The sequence below is a fragment of the Ctenocephalides felis genome, unplaced genomic scaffold (genome assembly GCF_003426905.1).
Source record: "Ctenocephalides felis isolate EL2017-DRISC unplaced genomic scaffold, ASM342690v1 CF-g0.4_SCAFFOLD_01604, whole genome shotgun sequence".
Classification (NCBI taxonomy): domain Eukaryota; kingdom Metazoa; phylum Arthropoda; class Insecta; order Siphonaptera; family Pulicidae; genus Ctenocephalides; species Ctenocephalides felis.
The window spans coordinates 6,242,273-6,253,650 of NW_020537758.1; the positions used below are offsets into that span (position 1 = coordinate 6,242,273).

Consider the following 11,378-nt stretch of genomic DNA (forward strand, 5'->3'; position numbering starts at 1 on the left):
CAAGCCGTAATCACTAATAATAGATATTATTTCAGGCTCTTGTCAAGACACATATACAAAGTTGCAACTTGTAACAAAATTGTTTATTATAATACATTCGTTCAAAATTTTAAATAATTTTAAATTCCATAACATAGTATACAAATGTATGTATAATATACCCAATTTACAACATTTTGATGCAAAAGGTATGTTTTGTCAAGCTTCTCGAAATTACAGTTGCATAATTTAACCAAAAAATTTAATTCAAATTTTAAAGTTGAAATAAATATAGTACAACGCAATTTACAGATAAATATAAAATATATTAATATATATACAGCATATATATATATATATATAATATATCTATTATATATAATAGATGTTTTAATTAAATTTAATTAAATTCACATCAAACAACAAATTATAGAAAACCTTTGAAGCTTTTTCATACATAAAAGTCTATCAAACCACTCCACCATTTCGATTGAAATATACACATAGAAAGATGATATTAGTAAAATTGAATAACAGGATAATATTTATAAATACATTCAATTACACTTGGATCAAATTTACTCTTGAAAATCACATTTTTAACCACAAAAACTAAAAAAATATATCAAAATCGAAATAAAAATAAATGTAAAAATGAGTAAAAAATATTTTTTTTATATTTTACCAAGATATGTGCTGTTGGTTAAAACCCAGAAGATTTTTAAAGGATCAACCATGACACAATTAAGTATCCAGCGCCAATCAAGATGTAATCCTTTGAAATAATTCCAAACGCCAAGGAACAACATTCATAGCTCCTTTTTTGAACAAAAAATAACACAAAACACTTCTTTTTTAAATATAAAATACCTCACTAACTTTCACTAAAGTTTAACATCACTTGTAATAAAAATTACACAACATTGTAATTGAATTTATACAACAGTTTCACTAAAAATTTTACCTATTAGATTTCCTGTAATTTTTTTTTAGAAACAGTAGTATTTTATTAGAAGCATTCAGAATATAATATTATTATTATACATTGTTAAAAACGTAATAAAATTGTCAACAAATCTGTATATAACGTTTAATAACATTTGGAACAAAATTCAATAAGAAAATATCTGAAATTTACTTATTTTGAACGAATTTATTTTTGAAGTCTTTATCGAGTATAATTTTGCGCATTGTTTTAAACTAGGATTATTCTATTATAACAATTAAACTATTACAAGTGTATTATATATCATTAAAAGCGTTATCATTAAAATTGTCTATAAATCTGTATATAACGTTTGAAAACTTTTCGAACAAAATTTAACAAGAAAAATCCCGAAATTCATTTATTTCAAACAGATTTATTTTAAAATCTATACGAGCATAATTTTGGCGCGTTGATTTAAAACCAAGATTATTTTATTATAAATGATTAAAATATAACATTATTATTATATATTGTTGAAAAGCTAATGAAATTGTCAACAATCTGTATATACGGTTTAATAACTTTTCGAACAAACTTTAACAAAAAAAAATCTAAAATTTATTAATTTTGAACGGATTTATTTTTGAAATGTATTACGACAGTAACATTTCGGCGCATTGTTTTAAAATTAGGATTATATTATAAAAAATTAAAATATAATATTATATATATAGTTGAAAACGTTATAAAATTATCTACACATCTATATATTGCGCTTAATAACTTTTAAAACAAAATTCAATAAGAAAATTATCTGAAATTTACTTATTTTAAACGGATTCATTTTTAGAATTTATTTCGAGTATAATTTTGGCCCATTTTTTTAAAACCACAATTATTTTATTTGAAATGATTAAATATAACATTATTATTATATATTGTTGAAAAGATAATGAAATTTTCTATAAATCTGTATATAAAGTTTAATAGCTTTTTTTAACAAAATTTGACAAAAAAAAATCTAAAATTTAAAATTTATGATCTAGCTAATGGACTTTGGAGATATTTTTATTTTTTGTTATTTAGCATTATTAAGATAATATTTATTCATTTATGTATTATAATGTTATTCATAAAAAAGCTTATAAAATTATCTATCAATCTGTATATAACATTTGGTAACTGCTGGAACAAAATTATTTGAAAAATAATTGTATTATAATAACATTCCGATAAGAAATTTTTGAATAAAACAATACATTATAACAAGTTTTAATTACAAGTTCTTACTTCAACCAATATCAATACCAACAAATTTACACCTCGAAAAATTATCCACATACCCTGCAGAGCTCGTTGAAATTAATACTGTCAATAAATTCTCCTTCTAATGTATTTTTTATTAGACATCACCGTCGAAAATAATAATCCGAACCGAGAGGCGATTCTATATCAAAATCTCCGACAGAAATTTCTGTATGTGACAGAAGAAATTTCTTCCTTGAACAAAAACTGAGGAAATATTTTTAAAAAATATATAAAAGTAATTTAAAATGAATTATATATCGATAGGCTGTGCAATTGATAGGTAAAAAAATAAAAGAAAATTGAGAAGGAATTTGATTAGGACTACTAAATTTTTTATTATCCCCAAACAGATATATTTTATTACTGGCATTAAAATCTCCGAATTGTATCGAAAGAATTTTATTGTCGAGAATTTCGAACAAATGACACGACATTAAAAGCTCTGTCGAAACTTTCTTGTAAGATGGAAATAATGAAGCTTTTGGATAAATTTCTTAGCGGATAGTTTTCAGGGAAGTTTCAGGGTAATATTTATGGAATGTAGTTGACTAGAGAATTTCGCATTACTTTAGTCGTTGTCTGATATATAAATAAGTATTCACATACACATCTCAAAGAGATACACGTATTTGCTACTTGTAATTTTTTGGAACCATTTTGTAGAAAATTTTGTTCTGACAGTTTTGAATTGTTATATACCAAATTATAGATAATTTCATTTGCTCTTTAATGATGTATGATAATATTAGTTTGTTGAATAAAAATATTAAACATAAATATAATTCAACCAAAGCGCGTTGAAGCTAACTCAATATGGGCGCCATACAAAAATTTTAATTCCAAGTTTAATATTTTAATATATAAATATTTCAAAATTTATAATGTTAATTTAAAATATACTTTTTTAAACCCGCATTATTGACAAATTTACTAACCTACTGGTTTTAGTAATATCTTTGCAAATTATAATAATCTAATAGTGTTCTTGTTCTTGATTTGATTTATTATAAAAAAATTTTATTATTCATAAAATTCATTGAAACTCAAAATTATATAAATAAAATTTATATCACCATCTATACAAATAAAATTTATATATCAGTTTAAAAATTTATATTATTTAGATTCTTATATAAATAATTTTATATAAATAATCATTTAGAAAATCCATATGTGAATTGTACTTTATTCATTAAACAAAAAATTAAAATTCAAAATTCTAAAATGCAATTAAATTTTTTAATCATTTTAACAAATTCTGCACTTTACATACATATATACATATATATTCATATACATATATACATAAACATACACATATTTACATATATAATTTACCAAAATTTTATGGTTTAATTTTCTTTATATAAAATCATTTAATTTAGTATTATTTTAATCACTTTCAATTTATAAACAATTAATGAATTTTATCCACTGTAATCCGTTCACAAAAATTATTTTTATTTAAATCACAGTACAAAAAATTTAATATCACACTATAACTTTCATTTAATATTTAATAAATTATTTATCAACCTTCACAAATTTTCCACTAATTTTCCAAAACCAAAATTAATTTATAAAAACAACCTTAGTAAACATTTACATTTAGTCATAACAAGTTTTTATATATAGAATATATAATTTAATTAATTTAATTAAATTTAATTATCCACTGTAATCCATTCACTAAATATTTTAAAATTTATTTATATTTTTTATTTATTTTTTTCGCGAGTTTCTCGCCTATTTAGCGAAAAAGCGTCCGAATCACCACGCGGTTCGCTTACGACTGGATCAGAACGAATTTACACAGAATTTACCACCACTAGTTGAAAATCGGAATTCTGCGCAGAATCCTAGGATTTCTAGGATATATACTAATATATATATATATATATATATATATATATATATATATATAAATTATTCTCTCGAACAATTATTCATAACGACTTGTCATTTCGACTAAAATTACATACAGAATCGATTTTTATTTATTTGATCCTTTGAATTAATTTTTCTTTTACCGGAAATTTAATATACATATTTTCATACTGTGAATACATTTTTAATCATGATTTTAAATTAGAACTAGGTGTCAGTGGTATTTTGCATTAAGGAAAGTTGCATAAACTTGTCTCAATGGACTTAACAAGAAATCAATAAATTAAACATTATTGTACGAAACAAATACACGGTTATTACATACATAGTGTATATTACATACATAAGGTGACAAAATGGCTCGACTGATCTTTACTAAAGAAAAAAATAATGACCAATATTTTCAACTACGTTTTTACTATGAAAAAATCGGACTTTTTCAAAAATTGATTGATCACAGGACGATGTACTGCAAACTTATTTATTACTCTGTATGTATTCAAAAATCTGTAAATTAATAAAAGCAATTTATAAATATATATATATATATATATATATATATATATATTAGGGTGGTCCTTAAAATCGTCATTTTCGAATTTCCTTGCTCCCAGGGGCTCAAATGGTTCCAAATAGATAAAAAACAATTCTCTGAAAGTTTTAGCTCTTAATATTAACGTTTAGATAGAGCGCAATTCAATCAAAGTTTGTATGGAAAGCATGGAATTTTTTTTAAAATTAAAAAAAAATGTTTTAGGTGTAACTTAGCGACAAATGAATGAGTTTTATTCATTCATTTGTTCGCTAAATTACATCTAAAAACATTTTTAAAATTTTTGAAAATTTTTCCATGCTATTTCCATACAAAACTTTGATTGAATTGCGCTCTATCTAAACGTTAATATTAAGAGCTAAAACTTTCAGAGAATTGTTTTTTATCTATTTGGAACCATTTGAGCCCCTGGGATCAAGGAAATTCGAAAATGACCATTTTAAGGACCACCCTAATATATATATATACATATATATATCAGAGTATAACATATTCAAATTGTAGTACCTAGTACAATCCGTATATCCTGACGAGCTTCTTAAAATGTACGATTTTCCCCAAGATTAAACAAAAGAAGCAAAGTATAACAAAATTATTTATCATAATTTAAAAATGCAGTTATTTGATATGTTTTTTGATATGCGTTAATGCGTTATTTGATATGATTAGAACAAATAGTACATCCTGACGAGCTTCTTAAAATCAATGTTGCATAATTTGATCATAAATTATATACGGTAGGAGATAGAAAGGTGATTTTTTTAACAAAAATATTTATTATAATTCGTGTGTTTGTAATTAAAAATATTTTTAAATTCAGTCTTATAGTAGACATATGTAGGTATAATGAGACAAGTTTACAAAGCTTTGGTGCAAATAATATGTCCTGACGAGCCTCTTGAAAAGACTGTTGTGTAATTTGAATAAATTTATATAAAGTAGGAGATCGAAAGGTGAAATTTTTAACAAAAATATTTATTATAATTTACTGGTTTTAAAGTTTAAATTTTATAAACGCAGTCTTTTTGTATATATATATATATATATATATATATATGTTTTAATTTGAGTTTAATATTCGGGCGTAACATCAATAAAAATATCATCTATTTTATTGATGTTACGCCCGAATATTAAACTCAAATTAAACATATATATCAACATCAAATTCAAGAATATTCAAAAATATATATATATATATATATATCAAGTATGATATGTCCAAATTTTAGAATTTTGGTGCAATTCGTACGTCCTGAGAAGCTTTTTGAACATTTAAATTTTGCATTTCTCTATATTTTTGTGATTTCTTCTTTTCAATTTATTTTTTTAAATATAGGTGTATATTAAAACCTTCAGTGTACGTGTGAAAATTCGACCTGGATATATTTCTAAACGAAAATTCTTTTAATCTTAAACGAAATATCTGCTCGAAGTCGAGAAAAGATTTAAACACAATAGAATAAGATTACAATGCGGTTTTCGAACGATTTTTACTTGAATATATATATATATATATATATATATATATATATGTGTGTGTAAACAAATATATGTATATTTATATATTATATAAAAATTATACTAAAAAAAACAAGACACCTATTGCACATGCAATGAACGTCAGCAACTAATTTAATTGTCAAATTTATGTTTGCTATTTTTTTTAATATAATTTTATTTCAAACGATAACAATTATTATATACAGATGCAAAGATAATTTTATTGGCTTTTCAATGACATAATAAAATATTTATGTATTTGAATTAACAAAATAACGTAAAATACGAAATAGTGCACTTATTAGGTATGCAAAATACAACATTATTTGCAAAAAAGTGCAACAATCGCACCTACAAATTTGATTTGAAACTTATTATTTATTATATATAGATTCAAAGATATTTTTATTGAATATATATATATATATATATATATATATATATATATATATATACATATTTCTACTTATATTTATTTGCATATTTATTTTTATTATCAAAACTTTCCACCATAAATATTGACAAAGTTTCATAGTCAATAAATCTTTTTACAAAACACTTAAATTCATACTCTTAAACTCGTACGTTACACGAAAACTAGCATAATAGCTTGTTGTGATTTAAAGCCAAAAAGTTAGCACAAAAGTTGCTATTTTGTAAAAAAAATCAACTGGGGTCGTTTATCGATCGAAGAGTAGAATAAAAATTGTAACTTTAGTAGATTTATTTAAATTATTGATTAATTATTATTTATAATAACTATTAAGTAATTTAGAATTAATTTTGACGATTTTTAAGCCAAATTTCTTGTAATATTTTTTTAACATGAACAGTGGAGACGCTAAAAATCTTAGACGCCTCAAATTTCCATCTATTTTTTACAAAACAAATAATTAAAAAATACGTCATTTTACATCAATATTCAATACATATATTTTTAGATAAAATGCAGAATTTTTTCTCTGTTCTCACATCAGAAATAATAATAATGTCAGAAAAATATATATGTACCCAATTGTGCATTCATATGCCAAGAACATGTTCTACTCAGAAACCCACCTGCCGAAAATAATGGATTGAAATGGGTTGTGAATTCATCATAAACCCACGATGGGGTAGGTATGATATATCAGACAAACAGACAGGGATTTGGAATGGGAAATATAAGTCAAAGTTATTAATAGAATCATAAAAAAATATAATATAACCCAACACCATTAGTTGTTATCTCCACTTTTTTCGAGCAAAAATGCATACTAAAATTTATTCATATTTTATTTCTGAAAGAGGAGAATAATGTATTTTATGTGCTCATTTTTATAACATTTTTAATGCATATGTGCATTTTCTGCATTAGCTGTAAAATTACAACACAATAAGCCGCTTGAAAATAAAAACTCTTTATGATGATGGGATCAAAAATTATTTAAATCATATGGATAAAAGGTTTTTATTAACTTCCCGTAGGGTAAGTTATTGTAATGGGCCGAAAATCGGAATTGAAAATTTTAACATTTCTCGACGTTTTGAAGGTTTCTGAACGTTTTGGCATACCTCAGAAAAAATGGATGTGTGTGTGTGTGTGTGTGTGTGTGTGTATGTGTGTGTGTGTGTATGTATGTGTGGATACAAATTTCCAGTCACGTTTTAGGGCGCACGGATCAACCGATTTGAATGGTTCAAAAAACATCCGATTTCTATTGATAGGGAAAAGAGCTGATTAGTTTTTGGCAAAGGCAGGTCCAGCCGTTTCGGAGATACGGAGCAAAGAGTGCAGAAAATAGAAATCGTAATTTTGAGAGAACGGAGTATCCGATTTGAATGATCTAAAAAACATTCAATTAGTAATGATTGGGAGAAGTGTTTATTAGTTTTGGCAAAGGCAGGCCCAGCCATTTTGAAGATACGGAGCTAAATATGTAAAAAATGGCAGTTTTTTGAGAGAACTAAGCGTCCGATTTAAATGATTCAAAGAACTTTCTGCTTGTCTTAACAAATAATCGATTTTGGAAAAAAAAATTTTGTTCCATTTTTTTTTTTTTTTTTTTTTTTTTTTGTATATCGAAAATATTTCAGATTTTATTTTTAATTCTGACTATAGTTCTAATATACTTTACAAATAATTTCAACTCTGCAATTCAGTTTATATAATATTTATAAATATTAGACAATGTTACAATATTTATAATAATCTATTTGAAATCATTCAGTAATCCTCGAACATTTCGTTACGGTACGGGAAGTTCCAGCAATTTGCCTTAAGGCACGATGCACCCACCCCACTAGTTTATTTTTTATATTCATAAATATTAAAGCCATATTATATATATATATATATATATAATATATATATATATTTTAGTTGTCAAATATCTCCCTTCCGCTTTTTTGCTCTTGGTTTATAATACAAAAGGGCGAAGGGAGATATTTGACAACCTTATATACACCTCAGTCTGTTTTTACACGGTCTTTTTGTACACGGTTTTGATATAACACGGTTTGAAAATTGAATATTTTTAATTTTTTTACACGATTTTATTCCATTTAGCACGATTTGAAATTTTATTTTATTTTATTTTTTTACCTTAAAAATTGAATAACCTATTCTTTTCGTTCACAACATTGTTATTTAGTTCTTGAATTTGCCATACATTTAATTTATATTACTTTTAAGATAAGAGTGCATATCTTTTTTATCATTAATTACTATGCTTTAATAAAATAAACATGAATTCTTGTTCTTAAAAATTCTTGTTTTTCACTAATTTTAATAGGTTTTAGAGATTAGGAACAAATCACCCATTTTTGTATAAGATCAATAACTTTTTTTACACGCTTTTTTTTACACGGCTTCTTCTGGAACCAATCTACCGTGTAAAAACAGACTTAGGTGTATATATTTATAATTCGTAGTATATTTTCCTCACGTCTCCACCGCAAATAAAACAAAATTCTTTTATCCCCAATTCCACTTTTTCAAAATTAAATTTCCCCTCGACTTTAATCCGATTTTAGTGGTATTTCTCCTTACAAAAGTGTTTTTCATATTTTTCATATTTTTCGCTGTGTTTTTGCAAGTTTCTCGCCACCGGGTTGCTAATTATGCAAAAAATCTGAGAATATTTGAATAATTTACTCTAATTTCGCCAGGCTTGGCGAAGTCGAGGTAATGACAGTGCGCACACATGACTTTGTGAAAGGGATTTATTTAGGGTTGAAAAAAATACTGTAGAGGGTTGTGATGTATGAGAAAGTTATTGTAAAATTTATAGAGTAAAATAGTGTTGAATAGTGTATTTAGTTTCAACTTATGGTTTTGGAGTTATTGGGAAAAATGTATGAACATACACCGCGTGGTAAGTTGAGTTTTTGACGCGAGTTTGAGTCAAGTTTGAAGACAATTTGTAGTCATTAAAAATTAGTTTAGAAGATTTTTGTATATGAACGGTTTATAGCTAATTCTGTTGTGTATTGTTTTGTCAGATATTATATTTACCTATTCATATTGTTTTCGAGTTAGCCAAATTATTAAAATAGCCAATTTATAAAAATCTCTATTTTACTCTCTAAGGTCAAACCTAGTCTAACCAGATGACAAATTGAATCTTCAACTTTGATAAATATTTGTAGTTATAAATTATTAGTTTAGAATATTTTAGTGTATAAATTTAAAGACAATTCTGTTTTAAATAATTTTGCCAAATATTGTATTCAACTGTTTTTAATAATTTTTGAGTTTTTGCTAAAACTATCCAAGGACTCGATTAAATGACAAAAAATGTCTTTAGTTCAACTTTGAAGTCAATTCGTAGTAATTAAATGTTAGTATAAAAAATTTTAGTGTACTATAAATTTAAAAAATAATTCTACTGTGCATAATTTTGATTAATATTGTATTCAACTTTTTTTAATAATTTTTGAGTTATTTAAAAACTATAAAAAAAATTATTTAAAACTGAAAAAATGTACCTAACTCTATGAACTTTATCAGATGACGAAAAATGTCTTTAGCTCAAATTTGAAGTAAATTTGTAATCACTAAATATTACTTCAGAAGATTTTTGTGTATAAAAAATTCATAGATAATTGTATTGTGTACAATATTGCTAAATTATGTGTTTAATTTTTCAAAGTAGTTTTTGAGTTATAGATGAATTTATACAAAGTTGTACCTAACTCAATAAATTCTACATATTTGCATATAAGCTTATGATCATACTGAATACAATTTTTTTTAACCACAAAAAAATTGAGGTACGATATTTTTATGCATAGCAAAGTTGAAGATAATTTTTTCTCTCTAAAAATTTGTCAAAGCATGTTTTGACTTTAAACTTCAAACTTTCAAAATATATTTAAAAATATACAAAAATGTACTAAGAAAATTTTTACACTAGTTTGAATACGATTTTTTTATATAAATAATTACTGTAGATATTTTGTTTGTTAGTAAAAGTCAAAGATAAATTCCTATTTTAACTTTAAGTAAATATTTTATTTAGTTAAAGCAGTGTTTGCAAAGATAAAAGCAAAATTGTTGCCCAAAGTCTTAAAGCACAACTTGCATGCAAAGAAAATATTAATATTGCATTAGCATCGATTTTAAAAGCTGATAAGATATTATACGAGATTACTCTATATAGAAAACTTTTAGGTAACTTAATATTCTAAAAGATTTCTGAAGACTGCATTCGGATATTTTGAGTAGTTTTTGAAATAAAAACCAAAATAATGTCCTCATAGACATTGGTAAATAGATAATTTTAATTTGTGCACTAAAAAGCTAGTTTTAAAAACATAAAAGTTATTATACAAGATTACTACATATAGAAAACTTCTAGATAATTTTATACTCTAAAATATTCCCAAAGACTACATCCAGATATTTCCAGCAGTTTTTGTAAAATGTGCTAAAACCAAAAAAAAAAAATCATCACTTCCCAATAATCTACTACTTTCTAGATTATCTTTACTTTCGGTGCACGAGTTTTTCCAGCGAATTTCCAAATAAGACTTTATCTTATTATATTAAAACAGGTACAAGTTATTTCGCTTTGTATTTTCTTTTGTATAATCTGATTTCGTAATTAGTTTTGTTGTTGTGAAGGAAGAGACTGTTTGAATCTTGTTTTGTAAAACTTTAAAATTAACTTATGTATATAGACGGAGAGCTGGGGGGAAAAATTGATTGGAAATAGAAATATGGGGTTAAAATTATAA

General features: G+C 24.4%; 1 protein-coding gene across 1 annotated transcript in view; it reads left to right on the top strand.

Moving 5' to 3' along the window:
- LOC113374006 (neural-cadherin-like) overlaps window positions 1–11,378 on the top strand; it is a 454,794-nt gene that overhangs the window by 183,079 nt on the left and 260,337 nt on the right.